Genomic DNA, 18,650 nt, shown 5'->3' with positions numbered 1-18,650 from the left:
GACGCATGTATTGAAAATATTATTTAAGAACCTTCAACTTATTTCAGTTATACTTTAGACTAGTACCAGGGTGTTGATGACTACGGAGCTCACACCCAAGACTAGGAATTAGCTTTACCATCCTGTTATTCTTCAGACTAGTTCCAGGGTGTTGATGATCAAGGAGCTCACACCTAAAGACTAGACATTGTTGATTATTTGTTATGACCTTCTGCTTTCCTGACCTCTCTTCTGATCTCTGATTTTGTACCTCGCTATACCTGATACTCCGTTGCCAAACCTTGCTTGCCTTAGGACTCTGTAGCAGTCTCTTTCCACTGTATCTTATCTGTCTGTCTGTTGCCGACCTGGCTTGTCCAACCTCGAGAACTATCTCCTCTGTTCAGAGATAGTTCACAGATCTGTCAGTGACACTCCACCATTGGTGTCACTCGCACTCTGGTCCTTCCCACTCTCATCCTGACTCCTCCCCTTGGGGAGCCTCAGGCCATTGGAAGGAGCTTGTTCTCAGGCAGTATCTCTTACTGCCTTGCACCCTCGAGACGGGTGCTCTCCTCAAAGTATTACTGTTGCACCAAACACTCATCGTACTCAGGTGTCCAGAGGTTAGAGATATATCTGATTGTCTGTGATACTGCAGATCATCAATAATCGGGTATATACAGTATCTGTATTCTCGGTGATACTGCAGATCACCGATAATCAGATCCTCTCTGTGTTACACCGATCATTACATTACCCAGTGATACCCTTCAGTTATGTTGTACTCTGCTCACTGGTATTAATCATCTCATTACCCAGTGATACCATTCACTTAGGTTGTACTGCTCACTGGTATTATTCAGCTCGTTAGCCAGTGGTTCGCTTCAGTTACTATTTACAAACAGTCAGACTGCCACTGTAGTTTGTTCACAACGTTTCATGAGCCCATCATGAGTTTCTCACAGACCTCCGCTGTGAGCAGCACTCCCAACAGCAGCAACAGCCAATGCCCCAAGCAAGTTATGACATCCACCCCAGCAGCCAGTGGTCAGCAGCCCTCCCCAGACGAGAGCGTTGTGTCCCTCGGTCTGGCGTCTGGGCAATTATTGAGGGCTGCCGTTGAGGTGATGATGGGGCCTGATGTGGAGGAGGAGGTTGGACTCGGGGCAGCATCCCAAGTTTATGGTGAGGACAATGAGGGGTCTGTGTCTGGGGATGTTGGGGTGGCAGAGGTGGTGGGGGGGTCAGAAGAAGAGTTCTATGATGATGATGATCGGGACCATCTGTATGTGCCTCAGACCCCAGAAAACATGTTGTATCTTGTGTTTAGGTATCTTAAGGTGGCCACACACCATACATTTTTTTTTAAATATCTGTTCAATTCAAGGATTGCAATCAATTTCTCTGACGGATTGTAACATTTAAAAAATCTGAACAATGTACCACACACGTATGTTACATTTTTCCTCAATTATGATAAAAATGATTGGAAACTCTGAGAAAGTTTCTTGGGTGTATAAACTGACAATCTACCACACAACATTCAATTTTCAAAAAAAATTGATCAGAAAAATCCAGCACTCCTGATCAACTTTTATTGAAAAAAAAACCGTGAAATCCGAGTGGATTTCTTGCTCGAATAATTTTTTTTTTTCGATTTCTCTGGAAATGCGATGCTATTTATCGAATTACTGTAAAATCGGATCATATTATTATATCGTGTGTGTCTGTCCACCTTTAGGGCCTACATGTTATGGTGGCCACTAATGGTCCAATCTTTTTCATCCAATCTTACCATTTCTATCTTATAAGGGAACTGCCTATAGTATCCAATTAATATATTCCATCAGTTTACTCTTATACTACATAGATTTGGTAAGATTGGATGAAAAAGATTGGATCATTAGTGGCCACCCTTAGACCCAAGTGTCCCCAGCAAACAGCAAGTCCCCATCATCAGTGCAACTCAGTGGACACTGATGCAGCAAGTATGCTTTTATGCTGAGTCCCTTCCTGGAGGCAAGCAAGATGGTCAGCGAGGAGTGAGGAGCGGGCCTCCGTGTGTCAGTGGGTGCCCATGGTTTGCCTGCTAAACCAGGCAATGTGCAATTTAATTGAGCATGGGGAGGCAGCCCTCAGGCAGCTGGATAAGGAGCAGAGGGCAGCATAAGAGGGCTCACAGGTAGTGGAGGAGGTGGAGGAGTTGAAGGTCCCTAACCTGAATGCTGAGGAGGAGGAGCAGAGCGCCGCAGGCACTGTATGGGGATGGCGGCTTGGGGAGGATGACATGGCACAGGAAGAGGACAGGCATGTGATATGGGACTATGAGGACGATGAATATTTTGTTGCCAAGGCCCACTTGTTTCCCATGGGTGTGCACATGTTACGCTGCCTTCCTGGCCCCTATTGTCGGACACAGGGGGACATGAAATGGCTGCTGCAATGTGTTAACCATGCCTGCCTTTCTAAAGAAAGTTACTACCTGCGTACCTTAGTTCATTTTTCGGCTGTGGTACTACCAGTGAGTTGCCATGGTCCTTCTGTGCTGCAAAACTGACCGTCCGCTTTATCCTCCTGACTCAGTCGCTACCACACTCTGCGTTCCCACTGCCCGGGTCACCAGACGCATCTAATTTTTTGTGCAGCACTATTACACTGTGCTACTACCAGTAAGTTGCCATGGTCCTTCTGTGCTGCTGAACTGACCGTCCGCTTTGTCCTCCTGACTCAGTCTCTACTACACTCTGCATTCCCACTGCCCGGGTCCACTGACGCATCTAATTTTTTGTGCAGCACTATTACACTGTGCTACTACCAGTGAGTTGCCATGGTCCTTCTGACCGACCGCTTTGACCTCCTGACTCAGTTGCTACTAAAGTCTGCGTTTACACTGCCCAGGTCCACTGACAACTCTGCTGTTATGTCATTGCTAATCGCGGCAAAAAAACCCCCAACAAATTACAAAAACCTCTCTGGGCCTTTTTGGCGTCAGTCAGCCACTCATCCTCCTCCAGTGATACCATCACCGCCAAGTGCCATTGGGACTCACCTTCACCTCTGTGATTGCTTAACCTGTATTTCCCTGTTTAAAACCACTTATTACCAATTAATAGCCCCATTTAAAGTGTTGATTTCAATTTAAAATCCATTTTCTCAAAAACAAAAAAAAATATTTTTGGAATTCTTTTTGTTTAAGTTGTAGCCCCTTATCACCTTGATAATCCATGCAATTTGGGGGATTGTATTGTAGCATGTATGGGGGATTTGCTATTAACATTAAAAGAAAATCCGGATGTGGCCGTGGATCCGGCCGTGATTGCCTCATTCACGACCGAAAACCGGCGTCGTGGCGTGGACGCATTTCATAATACAGAACTAATCACGCCGGAGGCTGATTTTTTTTAACAACGGCCGTGGTTGCCAAATTCGTGGATCGACACATCCGAGCATCACTGCTCCATTTAGTTGGGGTCACCCCTGGCTACCTAATTCTTGGGGGCATCTCTAGCTACCTAATTCTTGGGGGCACCTCTAGCTACCTAATTCTTGGGGGCACCTCTAGCTACCTAATTCTTGGGGGCACCACTAGCTACCTAATGCTTGGGGGCACCTCTAGTTACTTAATACGGAGGATAGCTCTGGCTGCCTAATACTAAGGGGCACCTGTAGCTACCTATGACAGGCAAGTGAACTAAGGGAGAAGTGACAGCTGGGCCAACCAGTACACTTGTAGGTAAATGGAGGACAAAGTCTAGGGTGCCAGGACATTTGTGCCTATAGGCTCCTGTGATGTAAATCCGGGCCTGGGGGATCAGTGAATAATGGCGCACAGCGCCTATGCATAAGAATGGCGCCGCATTAAAAAGATACGCTTATCGCTATTTATCGTTAGTACTGCATAATAATGGCGCGCAGGGAAAAAAGAAGAAAAACGGCACACACGAACGTTATTTATCAATAGTGGCACACACTAACGTTATTTATCAATAGTGGCACACACTAACGTTATTTATCAATAGTGGCACACACTAACGTTATTTATCAATAGCGCCCTACATAAGCCAAACTGCAGACATTATTTAACTGCAAAACTGTGAATGGATTTAATGTAACACTGTCAAGGTTAGGGATAGGCACCACTGGGGGGGGGGTCTTAGGGTTAGGCACTACCAAGGGGGTGGTTAGGGTTAGGTACAGGGAGGGTTCTGTGTGAGAGTAGGGTTAGGTATAGTTACAGTACAATATACACCACCAGGGGGTCTTAGGGTTAGGAACCACCAGGGGGGGGGGGGATCTTAGGGTTAGGCACCACCAGGTGGGCGGTTAGGGTTAGGCACCACCGGGGGGTTTAGGAGTTAGGGATAGGTACAGAGAGGGTTCTGTGTGTTAACGCTAAATAACGATAAGGCTTTAACGCTAAATAACAATAAGGCTTTAACGCTAAATAACACTAAGGCTTTAACGTTAAATAGCGATAAGCGGCAAACGGATTAGCGGCAACACTGTGCGCCATTATTCACAGGCGCCATTTTCAGATGGATGCCGGGCCTGGATGCTTGGCTGGTTTAGCAAGGAAAGGTAATTCCTAGGTGTCCCCACATTTAGATACTTGTGTGAAGGGTGATCAAAGGGTACCATGAAAAGAAAAAACACACAGAGAAAACGCGACCCCGATGGGGTAGAATGTCACAAAGCGACATTCACAAAGAAATTAGTAGAATTTGGTACTCACAAAGTGATGTTGCAAATGGGAAGCCAACCACTGCAGGCAGAATCAGAATCATTTTAAAGAGGAACTCCAGTAAAAATAATGTAATAAAAAAAGTACTTCATTTTTACAATAATTATGTATGATAATAATTATAATTATGTATAATTATGTATGATAATAATTATTATGAATTATTTGCCCATTGTAAAATCTTTCCTCTCCCTGATTAACAGTCTGACATTTATCACATGGTGACATTTTTACTGCTGGCAGGTGATGTCAGTGGAAGGGGATGCTGCTTGCTTTTTTGGCAGTTGGAAACAGCTGTTATTTCCAACAATGCAACAAGGCTCCCACAGTGGGAGGGGTTTGACTACAATATCAGCCATACAGATTCCCCGATGATCCGTTTGTGAAAAGGAATTGATTTCTGGTGGGAAAAGTGTATCAGCTACTGATTGGCATGAAGTTCAGTTCTTGGTTACGGTTTCTTTTTAATGGCCAAGCAAGACTGGGTCATGCCCGGATTTGGGTTTGACAGATACAGTTGCTCAGAGTAGCGATACGAAGTGTTAACAGTTGAACAAGCGCAACTGGAGCAGGGTGCTCATCACAAGCTTGTAATCACCGCTACCCCATGATAACCAGCCTATTTTTGCAATCACAAGGTCAAAATTAGCATCCCTGATCACAATGCCGGTTTTGAATGCGCTCGTGATTGCATTCAGAATCGGGTTAGCTGTGATCACGAGCTCGAAAATGGAAATTACGTTTTTGGGCCAATTAGAGGGCCCCCAGTCGAGGCCCTAGCAACCAATCAGAGGAGGGGAGCCTCTGCCTTCCCCTCCTCTATATAAGGTGGCAGCCATGTTGAGAATCTCGTCCTTGCTCAACTCTGGTAGAACTGATAGCTTCTCTGTGCTATCTAGCTGTGAGCAATGGTTTTACTGTGAAAACAGTGCGTTTTACCTCATTTACACCTGTACAACACAAATATTGTATTGATTTAGTGTTAGCTAGTCATTTACAGTCAGTGTAGTGTACAGTGTGTATACTGTGGGCTAGCATAGGATTGAAGCTGAGTTAGATTAGCTTATCTGGGGTCTGTGTGCAGGCCAGGACTGCTAGCTAGGTAGCCCTACTAGCCTGTAGGTAGATTAGGGTTGTTGATTTATCATCTGTACTTTTAGTTTATATAGTGGTAGACTAGCAGACAGTACTACAGCAGCATCTGTGTCTGTCACTGATTCTGCAGCTGCTGCCTGTAGTGTAAGTGTGACAGACAGTGTTAGTGTCACTCACTGTCACTCTCTTGTTGTCTCACACTCTAGTGTTCTGGTGTTCATACTGACTTACTGTTACTTTTACACATTTAAATTTGTCTGACCGTCATCAGACACATTTAATGAAAAAAAAATGGCGTTCACCTTTTTTTTAAATTTATCTTTATTAAATTGTGCAATGTCTGCCACCAGGAGCAGGGGCAGAGGCAGCACCATCGCCGCCGCTGACAGGTCTATGGCTGGTCCACCGTCAGCCGCTGGGTGCTCAGCTGTCAGGAGGGAGCAGCTGAGAGGGGCGGTGCAGAAATTTGCACCCATCTTTGGCCAGGGTCAGTGAGCCATTGAGGAGAGGCAGGCAGAGGCTGTCATGGAGCTGATGGTGAAGCAGGAGGCCACTGGTTCCACACAGACCTCCAGTGTGACCACCACTCCTGTCGTCAACAAGAGGGAATACCTGGCCGCACTTTCCTTCCCACAACTGAGGTGTACACGATCAGGCTACCAGAGCACAAGGTGGCAATGAAGTCTATGTATTCCAAAAGGATCAGCACACTCAAAGGATATATTGCAAAATGTATAGCTCTTTTGAATGAAAAACGATATCCATACAAGAGATTGCGTGTCAGAGAAGGGCCAGCAAACTGCAATAGATAGGCATCACAGACACCCACAGTGCATGAAAGCCATTCTTTCCCGTAAGATTAGATTTTGTATTCCCCTGATGTTTTGGTGATCCAGGGATTTTAAATCTCTACTCACTAAATAAAAAATTTTTTTTTACCTCGGGGCACACAGTAAGGGCTGATATAAATTTAGAGGCCGGATTAAAGGGGGTCACACCTACCTGTTTTTTTTATTTTCTTCCAATAGTTCCACCAGATCTTGTATAGCCTGTCTGTCCTGTATGTCCGGGAAATCATTCTCAAGTTGTTCAGCAACATGAGTAGGTTTGTCAAACATCTTTTTCAGGGCCAGACACCTGAAAAAGAGATATACATCCTTTAACACTTCAAAATAATCAAAATGATTAGTTGGGGCAAAATAAAGACCTTTCTGAAGGACAGAGGCTTCATCCTCACTCAAGGGTTTGTCTGATAAGTTAACTATTTTTAGTACCTCAGAGTGTTGTGTATAATAATTGGAGGCCGCCTCTCTGATAGATTTGCAAAGCTCTGATTTACTGTGATCACATCTTGCTTTAGCTTATAATCTGCTTTAGCTTATAATCAAGACTAGCCAATCAGAGGCTAAGATGTAGTGTGATAGGAACAAGACCAGAGGCGCCAAAAAGAGTAAAAGAAATGCTAAGTTAAAAACTTGGGGGGAGACGTGCTCACCACCCTTTCAACAGACCAAAAGCCAATGAAGCCACGATATTTGGTCAAAAAAATGCAACAATTTATTGGTACTCCCAAGTGCTACGCGTTTCACGGGGTCAACCCGCTTCCTCAGGCAATCAAAAGGAGTACAAGCTATAAGAGATATAAAACAATGACATATATAAATATAGGACCCCAAGAGCTTGTAATCAATTAGACAGTTCAATACAGGAGTCACAGCTCCACAAGATAGAAAGTAAATCACAGTATAAGTTTGTAGCTAAAAAAACAAAATCAACGGAAATCATTTGAATCTCAATAGAGACAAGTGTTCCAAAAATACATCACGTCATGAAAGCAGTGTTCCAAATATATATCGTGACACATATGAGCAATTGGTTCCAGTGTCCACATAGTAGAGCTTAATCAAAATGTCAAAAGGACTTAGCTAAAGCAAACCAATTGCCAGGACAACACTAAAATGTTGGGTATATCCATTGTTAAATAGAGTGTCCAGTGTGGACTAAGTTAAAACAGGCACTTACCTATTGGGGGTCTGAAACGAACTAGAGCGCCTCAGTAAAGAAGCGAGGCGCACTGGGTACTATAAATAGCCCAAAAGAGCGGAGTACGCCGTCTCCGCATTGTCCTATCCCCCTTCCGCTGTGCTAGGCGGAAGTGATGTATAGCGCGCATGCGCTGGAGGATGTCGGCGCCATCTTGGATTAGGTCTATTGAGGGCAACAAGCGTAATGTTCGTATTCGGCCAACTGCCGCTTCCTAGGCGTCCAAAGTGACGCATGTATCCACAAGGAAACTCGCGCTATATGCGCATAAATGCCAAAGAAACGTTAGAGCGTTTCTATGCGCTAGAACTAAAAGTCATATATATTAGTATTAAGATAGCTAGGTAGGTGGGGACTTATAGCCGGACGGATGCAGACAATGTCTGGATCCTCTTGGATGTAAGTGGGGCTAAGGGACTGCTATTTATATAGAACTATGGCGTTTAGATCCCATTCTTTACATTTATCACCAAGAATGATTAATAGAAGACAATTAATAATGTAAAAAATAAAATAAGAATTATATAAAAAATTAAAAGAGAACGAAAGATATACAAAAGATATACAGAGAAACAAATAATTGCAGAAAATCATAGACATTACATCATCGCAAGAAATATATAAAAATTATATAAAAATGTATAAAACCGGAGTAAATACATACAAATTAATTTGACCAATAGCATGACAAATTTATAGTAACAAATACCATTATTTTCTTAGTAGATCAAAAAAAAGGTTAAAACAAATAAAAGAGAGGACAGATATAGTAAAAATTCATCAATCGTGTGTAATTGATAGCACGCATAGATCAATTTCGTTTGGGTATAAATACAGTCTTTATATTCTTGTCTAAAATGTCTTTTCCAATACCTCGTTTAGACCGTTAGGGACGAGACTTTTTAGGATATTAATCCAATAGATCTCCTTCTGGCGCAAGGCTTCAAAAGTGTTTGGGATGTGTGGGGAAATCGCCTCTATGAAGGTGATACGAAATAGCAAAGGATTACGGTCATGGTGTGTGCCAAAATGTCTGGAGACGCTGTGGAGTGCTAAGTTATTAATAATATTCCTCTTATGTTGGCCGACCCTACAGCGGGCCTCCTGGGTAGTGCGGCCCACATATTGGAGGCCGCACGGACAGGAAATAAGATAAATGATGAACCGAGAATCACAACTGATGTGTTGTTTTATGGGGTAGACTTTCGATGTGACAGCTGAATGGAAGGTATTGATATTGTTCACAAACTGACAAGCTGTGCAGCGGGGTTTATTGCAAGGAAAGGATCCAGATCTGATCTCACCTTTGGACTGTATGTTTCTGAGTCTACTTGGTGCTAATACATTTTGTAGATTAGGGGCCCTCCTGTACGTAAGTGATGGTCTTGCCGGGATTGCTAGTTTTAGGTAGGGGTCTTGGAGTAGGAGGTCCCATCTGTTCTGCAATATTGATCTGATAGTTTTGTGTTGGGCACTGTATCTGGTGATGAAGCGTGGGAATGGCGAATCTTGGTTTGTGGTTGGTGTGAGTTTAAGATGTAGTGTGTTCTCCAGGTCGCGCTCCCCCGCAGCTTACCAGAGGTGCAAGGTCAGTCCGCCAGAAAACCAGGCAGGACAAAGATCCAAAAGTATGCAAGGACCAACAGTCTCCACAAAGACTTTCTCCAAAACAGACTTTCTTTATTTAAAATCTTCACATACAAAGCACTAAAAACATGAGAGGACCAGGAGAGATCCACAGCAATTGGATAATCATGGTCAATGTCCATCAAAAAGCTTACTCTCCCAGATCCAATAGGTACAATAATGGAAAAGCGGGTAGACAACACATTCACAGCATCACTGTTTCGGGCTTAATGCCCATCCTCCAGCCAAGAAACCTGCACATGGACGTTAATCCTAAAACAAATCTGTTTGGGACATATAATGCTGTGACTTTGGTGTTTACCCATTTTCCACTTTTATAGCCTATTGGATCTGGGAGAGTAATCTTTTTGATTGACAGTGACCATTTCTGATGATTGTCTAATTGCTGTGGATCTCTCCTGGCCCTGCCATGTTTTTACTGCTTTGCATGTGAAGATTTTGAATAAAGTCTGTTTTGGAGAAAGACTTTGTGAAGAGTGCATCCTTGCATACTTTTGCATACCTCCCAACTTTTTGAGATTAAAAAGAGGAACACTTAAGCCAGGCCCCTGCCACACCCCTAATCACACCCACGATACAACCCTATTCACGCATAATATAATGATTTCATGAGAATAAATATGTTGTCTTTTTTTTCGTGTACAACAACACAATATTAGCTATTCTGAGAGAATCTGAGAGAGCCTAAGCGCTTTGAGTCCTATGGGAGAAAAGCGCTATAGAAATGTTATTGTATTGTATTGTATTATAGTGGCGTAATAGCTAGTGGTGCATGGCAGCAGCACACAATTCTGTGGACCCTGGCGGTGTGAGCAAAGACAGCAGGAGGTTAAATGCAGCAGCAGGAGGAGAAGTAGTAATGTGTGGCAGCAGACGGCATAGGCCATGGCACCAAGCGGTGGTACCACAGCACAAACAAAACCATAAGGTTCCAGGACTTGGTGGTACAGCCGCAGTTGAGTTCTCCCCACAACTCAGACAGCACAGTTTGCATCCCAGACACCTCAAAAATATATATATATATATTACATTACTGCAGAGTGGGTGTTCTTCCTCTCGTTTTTGCATGCTTCGTGGTGGAGATATGGCCCTTTGCAAGGCAGTAATTAGAATAACTGTGTGAGAAATTAAATGGAGTGTAATCTAAAATATGTCTACAAGATGGCACTAGAAGCTATGTATAATGGAAAAAGATTTTTCAATGAAACTATCGTTTGAAAAAAATCCTGGTAAAAAGGTGGTGTTATACAAAAAACGGCCACATGATGTCACTGAGGAGACTGCAGAGGGAATACTACATGACCAGGGGAAAAGATTTGGATATAAGGAAGTGCAGCACAGACGTTAGCATGCAGCATGTTCCGATGAAGGCCCAAGATGGCGGGGGCCGAAATGCATTAACAGCCGCTGCAGGCATGCATTCTGGATCCCTACAATCGACTCCCACGCGGCAGTACATGGATGGCTAGCAGGGGGCTGTGATGAGGAAGCCTGCTCTGTGAGGACAGTTTGCATCTAGGCTGGAGAAAGCCACTGCGTGTACATCGCTTACAAGGTGGTCATCCATTGTTTATACTGCCGCAACCAGCGCTACAATCAGGAAAGGAACTGTACACTGAAGGTGCATGGCACTGAAGTACTGGATTGCACGTGGTAGAGTTGCTTGAGAGGTGGGATCGCAAAACAGGTTGTATGCCTTTCTAAATTTCTAAATCTGACTTGCCCTGGCAAACACAGGTACTTCTCTGAGAATTGCCAGCATAACGACAAATCTACTTGTTTCACCTCCCTGTCTAGCACCAAAAAATGTTGACCTCTCAGGTCATGGTGTAACACATGTGGAAGAAACAGGTGTCCCCACTACTGGAAAAACTACCTGTGTTTTTCCAACGGTAGGAACTAAGGAAGTAGCGGTGCATAAAGAATTGTCGCACCCTTTCCACCTGTTTACCCAGACATCTCGGTGCCTCCATGCAAAAGATCTTTCCCCAGGAAAATCGATAAATCGCTCCTTGTCAAGTCTCAGTTGTAAAGGAGTTTTACCTTTTTAATAAGGCTTGAGCCATTATCTAAAAATCCGCTGTTAGCTCGGTCTGCATAGACAAGCATGCGGTTTCCCATGCATTACCCCTAGCATGTGCAATCATCTTCTGAAGAATTATTTAAATGTGCCTTTGAGTGTACCCCTGAACTTTATATGGGTTATGCAGTAACTGTTCCAAAACCAAGTTCAGATGATGTTGGGTACCCACATTCTGTTGTCCCAATGTGCCTAATTGTTGAATGGCCTCGGTCCTACCTTCTATGTCTACACTGTTTGCTACCCCCATTCCAGCGCCCATGCCTCCCAAGATTGTATCTGCTAAATCCCGGGACCTTCTTCTGGCTACACTATTCCCTGTGGAATGTGCCAATGACATAAAAGCCTGTACCAGGGTGGCAGCGACCATGCTGCAGTTAGGGTAGATATTAGATATTACCCACTCTTCTAAGTAGAGATGTCGCGAACCGCCGATTTTCGGTTCGCGAACCAGGTTCGCGAACTTCCGCGGAAGGTTCGGTTCACGACAAAGTTTGCGAACCGCAATAGACTTCAATGGGGAGGCGAACTTTGAAAAATAGAAAAAATTATGCTTGCCACAAAAGTGATGGAAAAGATGTTTCAAGGGGTCTAACACCTGGAGGGGGGCATGGCGGAGTGGGATACATGCCAAAAGTCCCGGGGAAAAATTTGGATGAGAGGCAAAGCAGCGTTTTAAGGGCAGAAATCACATTGAATTCTAAATTGCATCTTGCATGTGTATACATCAATCAGGGAGTGTAATTAGAGTACTGCTTCGCACTGACACACCAAACTCACTGTGTAACGCACAGCAAACAGCTGTTTGTGTAGTGACGGCCATGCTGGACTACTGCGCAACATGGCGAGATTGCTCTTCCTCACTCAGTGATGTCAGGTATGTGTGACCTCCTTCTCAACTTTACATGGCATTGTTAAAAAGCTTACATTTTGTTTTTAAATTACATTTTCTACTTGCTGTTTACTTGTTCAGTACCGCTACAATGAGAATCCTGTGGAGGCGGGCAAGTCTGCCATTGTGACCCCGGGTAATGGCCGGGGAATGAGGGGTTTGAATCCGGTGTGGAGCCTGAGCAACGGCTACCACTACACATCCAAGGAGGGCAGCAGGCAGGCATGCACGCCCGCCCGCCCGCCCCGAGGTAGTGACCAAAAAAAACAATACAGGAGGAGGACTTTCGAGGCCCTGCTGTGTATTTGAAATGAATGTACTTTAAATCCTTTAACGGCTACCATTGCACATCCAGGCAAGGAGGGCAACAGGCAGGCAGGCATGCACGCCCGCCCTGAGGTAGTGACCAAAAATAACAATACAGGACTCAGGAGGACCTTTTGCGGCCCTAATTGTCATGAATCAACTTAAATCCTTTAACGGTAATCCGTTATGGCGGGAAAAGATGACACCACATTCCTTTCACGAGAATCATATGGAGGTGGGAAAGTCTGCCATTTGTGACCCCGGGTAATGGCTGGGGAATGAGGGGTTTGAATCCGGTGTGGAGCCTGAGCAACGGCTACCACTGCACATCCAGGCAAGTCACACACACAGGTAGTCTGTCACTTAATGTGCTGGGCTGCTGGCAGTGGCACACACACACTATCAATTAGCAAGGCTGTGCATGCAACAAAAGTGTCAGTTTGACACACAGTAAAAAAAAAAAGTACAGGATGAGCTCTGAAAAGAGCTAGGTTGCTATAAAAGCACTAACAATCAGCCAGGAGCAAACTAAGCAGTCGCAGCCAAGAACCTAACTAATCTGTCCCTAGAAGAACAAGTCTGCAGAAGCTCGCCCTAGTCTGTCTAATAGCAGGCACACGAGTGAGTGTAATGGTCGCCGGACCCTGCCTTATATAAGGGGGGGTGGGGCTCAAGGGCTTACTGTAGCCTGAATGGCTACAATGTGCCTGCTGACTGTGATGCAGATCCTCTACCTGGTTTGTCCATTTTGTCCATCTCGGGGGGATGCTAGGTATATGCAGTGAGCTGGGTTCACTGAACAGTAAAGGTACTTGGATGCAGTGAGGTGGGTTCACTCAACACAACAGGTAGTATGATGCAGTGAGCTGGGTTCACTCAACACAACAGGTAGTAGGATGCAGTGAGCTGGGTTCACTGAACAGTAAAGGTACTAGGATGCAGTGAGGTGGGTTCACTCAACACAACAGGTAGTAGGATGCAGTGAGCTGGGTTCACTGAACAGTAAAGGTACTAGGATGCAGTGAGCTGGGTTCACTGAACAGTAAAGGTACTAGGATACAGTGAGGTGGGTTCACTCAACACAACAGGTAGTAAGATGCAGTGAGCTGGGTTCACTGAACAGTAAAGGTACTTGGATGCAGTGAGGTGGGTTCACTCAACACAACAGGTAGTAGGATGCAGTGAGCTGGATTCACTGAACAGTAAAGGTACTAGGATGCAGTAAGGTGGGTTCACTCAACACAACAGGTAGTAGGATGCAGTGAGCTGGGTTCACTGAACAGTAAAGGTACTAGGATGCAGTGAGCTGGGTTCACTGAACAGTAAAGGTACTAGGATGCAGTGAGGTGGGTTCACACAACAGGTAGTAGGATGCAGTGAGCTGGGTTCACTGAACAGTAAAGGTACTTGGATGCAGTGAGGTGGGTTCACTCAACACAACAGGTAGTAGGCAGGGCCGGCCCTAGACTTTTTGCCGCCTGAGGCAAGTTTTGAAAAAATTGCCGCCGCCGACACCCCCCTCCCCCCCCCCCCGGGGGGGCCGTTGAGCTGGAGGGGTAGCTGCCAGGACGGGGGTATTAGGCCTAGCGGTGGGGAGGGGGGTCGGACCCCCCCCCTCCCTCGCCTGGGTCCCCCGATTTGCGCTCCCCTCCAGCTTTAAATGTAGCGTAAGCAGCCGACAGACAGTAAGAGGCACGGGCGGGGGATCACTCACCTTCCTTGTTCCAACGTGCGCTCCACTGACGTCACTTCCTGCAACGCCGGCCACGTACAATACAGTGGGCGGCGTTGCAGGAGGTGACGTCAGTGGAGCGCACACTGGAACGAGGAAGAGGTGAGTGATCCCCCGCCTGTGCCTCTTACTGTCTGTCGGCTGCTTACGCTACATTTAAAGCTGGAGGGGAGCGCAGATCGGGGGACCCAGGCGAGGGAGGGGGGGTCCGACCCCCCTCCCCACCGTTAGGCCCAATACCCCCGTCCTGGCAGCTACCCCTCCAGCTCGGCGGCCGGCACCCCCGCACCCACGGACGGGCGGATGCCGCCCCTAGAACTTTGCCGCCTGAGGCAAAAGTTTCACCCCGCCTCATGAGCGGGCCGGCCCTGGTAGTAGGATGCAGTGAGCTGGGTTCACTCAACACAACCGGTAGTAGGATGCAGTGAGCTGGGTTCACTCAACACAACAGGTAGTAGGATGCAGTGAGCTGGGTTCACTGAACAGTAAAGGTACTAGGATGCAGTGAGCTGGGTTCACTGAACAGTAAAGGTACTAGGATGCAGTGAGGTGGGCTCACTCAACACAACAGGTAGTAGGATGCAGTGGGCTGGGTTCACTGAACAGTAAAGGTAATTGGATGCAGTGAGGTGGGTTCACTCAACACAACAGGTAGTAGGATGCAGTGAGCTGGGTTCACTGAACAGTAAAGGTACTAGGATGCAGTGAGGTGGGTTCACTCAACACAACAGGTAGTAGGATGCAGTGAGCTGGGTTCACTCAACACAACAGGTAGTAGGATGCAGTGAGCTGGGTTCACTCAACACAAAGCTAGGTATATGCAGTGATGACGAGGTGGGTTAAGTCAACACAACAGGTAGTAGGTATATGCAGTGAGCTGGGTTCACTCAACACAACAGGTAGTAGGATGCAGTGAGCTGGGTTCACTCAACACAACAGGTAGTAGGATGCAGTGAGCTGGGTTCACTCAACACAACAGGTAGTAGAATGCAGTGAGCTGGGTTCACTGAACAGTAAAAGTACTAGGATGCAGTGAGCTGGGTTCACTGAACAGTAAAGGTACTAGGAGGCAGTGAGGTGGGTTCACTCAACACAACAGGTAGTAGGATGCAGTGAGCTGGGTTCACTGAACAGTAAAGGTACTAGGATGCAGTGAGGTGGGTTCACTCAACACAACAGGTAGTAGGATGCAGTGAGCTGCGTTTACTCAACACAACAGGTAGTAGGATGCAGTGAGCTGGGTTCACTCAACACAAAGCTAGGTATATGCAGTGATGACGAGGTGGGTTAAGTCTACACAACAGGTAGTAGGTATATGCAGTGAGCTGGGTTCACTCAACACAACAGGTAGTAGGTATATGCAGTGAGCTGGATTTACTCAACACAACAGGTAGTTATGTGCAGTGATGAGGTGGGTTAAGTAAACACAACAGGTAGTAGGTATATGCAGTGAGCTGGGTTTACTCAACACAACAGGTAGTTATGTCCAGTGATGAGGTGGGTTAAGTAAACACAACAGGTAGTAGGTATATGCAGTGAGCTGGGTTCACTCAACACAACAGGTAGTAGGTATATGCAGTGAGCTGGGTTCACTTAACACAACAGGTAGTTATGTGCAGTGATGAGGTGGGTTAAGTAAACACAACAGGTAGTAGGTATATGCAGTGAGCTGGGTTCACTCAACACAACACGTAGTAGGTATATGCAGTGAGCTGGGTTCACTCAACACAACAGGTAGTTATGTGCAGTGAAAAGGTGGGTTAAGTAAAAACAACAGGTAGTAGGTATATGCAGTGAGCTGGGTTCACTCAACACTACAGGTAGTTATGTGCAGTGATGAGGTGGGTTAAGTAAACACAACAGGTAGTAGTAGGATGCAGTGAGCTGGGTTCACTCAACACAAAGCTAGGTATATGCAGTGATGAGGTGGGTTAAGTAAACACAACAGGTACTGGGTATATGCAGTACTGGGTAGTACAATGTGCAGCTCCCTGTCACACACACAGGTAGTCAGTCACTGAATGTGCTGGGCTGCTGGCAGTGGCACACACACACTATTAATTAGCAAGGCTGTGCATGCAACAAAAGTGTCAGTTTGACACACAGTAAAAAAAATAAAGTACAGGATGAGCTCTGAAAAGAGCTAGGTTGCTATAAAAGCAATAACAATCAGCCAGGAGCAAACTAAGCAGCCGCAGCCAAGAACCTAACTAATCTGTCCCTAGAAGAACAAGTCTGCAGCAGCTCGCCCTAGTCTGTCTAATAGCAGGCACACAAGTGAGTGTAATGGCCGCCGGACCCTGCCTTATATAAGGGGGGTGGGGCTCCAGGGCTTACTGTAGCCTGAATGGCTAAAATGTGCCTGCTGACTGTGATGCAGAGGGTCAAAGTTGACCCTCATAGTGCATTATGGGGCGAATCGAACTTCCGCAAAGGTTCGCCTGGCGCAGGCGAACGCGAACCCCCAATGTTCGCCTGGAACCGTTCGCCGGCGAACCGTTCGCTACATCTCTACTTCTAAGTTAACCTGCCAAGTGATCAATTAAAGCTGGGCCTCCATGATAACTGGAGTCGCCCTCAGTTGATTTAACTGAAAAGGGCCACTTTTTACAACTTGATGTGTATCACATGACGGTAGGTGGGGTTCCTGGGTAGTCACTGGCAGTGAGACTACCTGAGCTTTAGGAGTCGTGGGAACCCCCACTTTTACTGTCGAGGTTCGCCTTCTCATTATGCAAGATCTATTTGGACCTTTAAACTCTAGGGACTGTGGGATGCAAAAAAACGTATTTCCATGGTCCTTCATCCTCCCGGACTAAGGGCGCTATTTTTAAACTCCCTCGTTTTAGTCCCATCACCCTTCCATCATAGAGAGCCCCCTGGGTGCTACCTGATGTATCCCAGGATTCTACCTCTCTACTCCAAAAAGTCCCCTGATCCATTAAACTCACGTCCCATGCTAACCCTTGTGGCCCTCTCCAGAAGAATACTGTTAGTACTCTTTCCTTTGGGAAATTGATTAGCATCTCAATGACAAAAGATGTTCACAACTGTCCAGATTGGACCTTTTCCCCCTTATGCCCTGAGGCAAAATGCGTACCTTAGGTCGGGAAGAATGTACTCTCTGCAATCTTTCAGTTAAGAGTACCTCCTCACTTACCCATCTAGCATGAGAATAAGTGGCTGAATATGGACTGTGCAATATTGTCTCATACTGTGACCCGTGTAGTGAGGATGGTGTTATCTGTGTTGGTTCTCCCTTTCCTGGAATCGCTCTCCCCATCCTCTTTGTCACCTGAACATGTGGCTGGATCTCGATTTTTACTTCTCGTTCCCGAGAACCAAAACCCTTCCGCTTTCCAGCCTTTACGTGTGTATAGTTGTCTCAGAGACACCCTCTGTCCAGGGTCGGACTGGGCCACAGTAGTACAGTTTTTTCCCTCAGTGGGCCCTGCCTCCAGGTCTCTGGTGGGCCCCCCTCCTTGTCTGACAGAGCTCCAATTGCTGCCTCTCAGTGCTGTAACCACTCATGCTGAGAGCAGTGGAGTAGCTAAGGAGCTGTTGGCCTCGATGCAAATTTTACAATGGGACCCCCCAAGCACTCTATACATAACAATTGATACGACGCACCAAAACCTGCCAATGGCAACTACAGTGTCAGAGGTGCAAGAAAGGGATGGGAAATAGCTTGTTAATGATTACCACTGTTCAAAGTATCTGTAGAAGTGATTATTATGAGCACATGACCAATAGAGAGGCAATACTGTGGTTGAGGGAGGGCCCTTCGGGGCCCCTTTGGCCCAAGGGCCCCGATGCGGTTGCAACCTCTGCGGTCGCAACCTCTGCAAAGTAGGACATTACTTTATATTGAAGGAGGGGACTCTATGCAAAGTTTTGCTGGGCAGCAGTGTCTCTGAATTACAATGCTGCTAAGATCATGTACATTTGTCCCTGTCCATAATACATCATGACCACGCCCACCTTCCGATGCATGGTCACGCCCTTTTTTCACTGCAATCATGGGGTGTGTGGGCCCCAGGTTGAAATCTCTTTGGTGGGCCCCCAGTGTCCCAGTCCGACTCTGCCTCTGTCGGTTGCTCCAGAGTGTGATATTGTTCACTGCTTCTCTCCT

General features: G+C 46.0%; 1 protein-coding gene across 3 annotated transcripts in view; it reads left to right on the top strand.

Moving 5' to 3' along the window:
- The first annotated feature begins 10,846 nt into the window (after positions 1 to 10,846).
- LOC137561660 (PE-PGRS family protein PE_PGRS47-like) overlaps positions 10,847 to 18,650 on the top strand; it is an 85,218-nt gene continuing 77,414 nt past the window's right edge. For all 3 annotated transcript variants that reach the window (XM_068272977.1, XM_068272978.1, XM_068272976.1), the window contains exon 1: positions 10,847 to 11,178. The gene's annotated coding sequence lies outside the window, so the exon portion shown is untranslated. The remainder of the gene's footprint in view (positions 11,179 to 18,650) is intronic.

Source organism: Hyperolius riggenbachi, chromosome 3, assembly GCF_040937935.1.
Source record: "Hyperolius riggenbachi isolate aHypRig1 chromosome 3, aHypRig1.pri, whole genome shotgun sequence".
NCBI lineage: Eukaryota > Metazoa > Chordata > Amphibia > Anura > Hyperoliidae > Hyperolius > Hyperolius riggenbachi.
The sequence above is the reverse complement of the archived record's forward strand: the minus strand, read 5'-3'. Positions and strand labels throughout refer to the sequence as shown.